At 62.0% G+C, this 1,625-nt stretch overlaps 1 protein-coding gene across 1 annotated transcript in view; it reads right to left on the bottom strand.

Moving 5' to 3' along the window:
* The window catches only part of LOC104494178 (ras-related and estrogen-regulated growth inhibitor-like), a 6,750-nt gene that overhangs the window by 4,136 nt on the left and 989 nt on the right, over positions 1–1,625 (bottom strand). The window lies entirely within an intron of this gene.

Below are 1,625 nucleotides of genomic sequence, written 5' to 3'. Positions count from 1 at the left end.
CCCTTGTCAGGGTGTGTTAACTGCGTTTGCTGGCCTTTGTCCTGAAAGATTTATTCCTGTGTTTAAGTTTTATGCCGGGTGAGCGATCCCCATCGTGGCCTCCAGCCAACCGCTTTCCAACAGCGAGCTCAGCGTGGGGGCAAGTGGCTGCCGGGCCAGGCTCCCCCTCTGGATCACCGACGCTGAGGGTGTAACTGCCTGGAGAGGTCCCACAAAGCTCAGCGCTGGTTGTTTAACCCGACCCAGGTTAAACACACCACTGCTGGCACCGAACCCCGTGAAATCATCAAACAGCTGAAGCGGGAGGAGCACAGGGCATGGTGAAGCAGGAGGTCCCCCTTGCGCCAGCCGCGTGCTCCCTCCAGACCAGCCCTGGCAAGGCACCGGGAGCAGACGAGCAGATCTCCCCAGGATCAGCCCATCCCTGGGCAGACACATCACCTTCCTGCCGTGCCTGTGCCTGGGAGCCGCATCCCCAGCACGGGGTTGCTGGGCACAAGTGGTGACCGTTGACTCTGTTTCACCCTTGCCAGGATTCCTGCTCCCCGGCACCGCTCCGGCGTGATGGGGGACGGAGCACCACGAAAGCACCCCTGCCCCTTCCGTCCGCTGGCACAGCACCAGCACAGGGAGTGAGTTGTTTGCTCCAATTTTCCTCCTTGCAAGAGCAAGGCAAGGCAGGCACAGCCACCGCTCAGCAGGGCGGGCAATTAGCCCCCTTATCCGATTAGCGCATCACCCTGCACCAGAGACCCGGAGAACCGAAGTCCCAATTGCACCCTAATGCTGGGCTGGGTGGAGGTCTGCTGGTGCTGGAGGCTCGCCCGATGGCTCCATCACACGTGACGAGGGGCTCCTCCTCACTGGGGAGAAGTTCTGCCTCTCATCATCTCTCTCCACCCAGCCAGGCTGCAGGAGCCAGACGTCGGCTCCAGAGCGAGGGCTTGGGTGAGGCGGACAAGTGCTCTGGGGACGGCAGAGAAAATCAGAGAGGCTCCTTACATTTTTCCGTACGGGGTACAAAAGCTTCACCATTGTCCCAGGTCTCTAGACGGGTGTTTCCAGCCATGGGGACAGCAGCCAGGGCTGGGGCTCAGCAGGCAAACGGCCAGGAATGGGAAATGGGGGGGAAAGCAAAGGATTGCTGAGTAACGAGGCGATTTGGAGGCGCTGAGAATCCCGCTGGTCTGAACGGGGCAGGGAGGCAGCCAGGGTGTTCCCATCACTCCAGCTAACAGAGCATCGAGCTGGGCTAAATGCCCCTGAAGTGGCCAAAGGGCCACAAAACTGCATCTGTCCCTGCCCTGGTGAGAGCTGGGTTCTGTCCCGGGCTCCTGCTCCAGAGCCGGCACAAGGGGAAGCCCCCGCCGGCACTGCGGCAGCCCCCAGGGCCATGGCAGCACCCACGGCAGCACCCGGATGGCACCGGGGCGGTGAGGAGAGGAGACTGGCACTCATGACCATGGGCAGAGGCAGGGGAGGTGCCTCCATGCCCTTGGTGAGATACGACCAAGCTGGCTTCATTTTGGGACAGCGTGGCAGGGCTCGCGGCACCCAAGGGTTGGTGTGGGAGCACGGCGCTGCAGAGCTGCACGGAGACACAGGTTTGCTCCGAGGCAAAGCTG

Source organism: Buceros rhinoceros, unplaced genomic scaffold, assembly GCF_000710305.1.
Source record: "Buceros rhinoceros silvestris isolate BGI_N320 unplaced genomic scaffold, ASM71030v1 scaffold39195, whole genome shotgun sequence".
Taxonomy (NCBI): domain Eukaryota; kingdom Metazoa; phylum Chordata; class Aves; order Bucerotiformes; family Bucerotidae; genus Buceros; species Buceros rhinoceros.
Note: the sequence above shows the minus strand (reverse complement) of the source record. Positions and strands in the feature narration are given on the sequence as shown.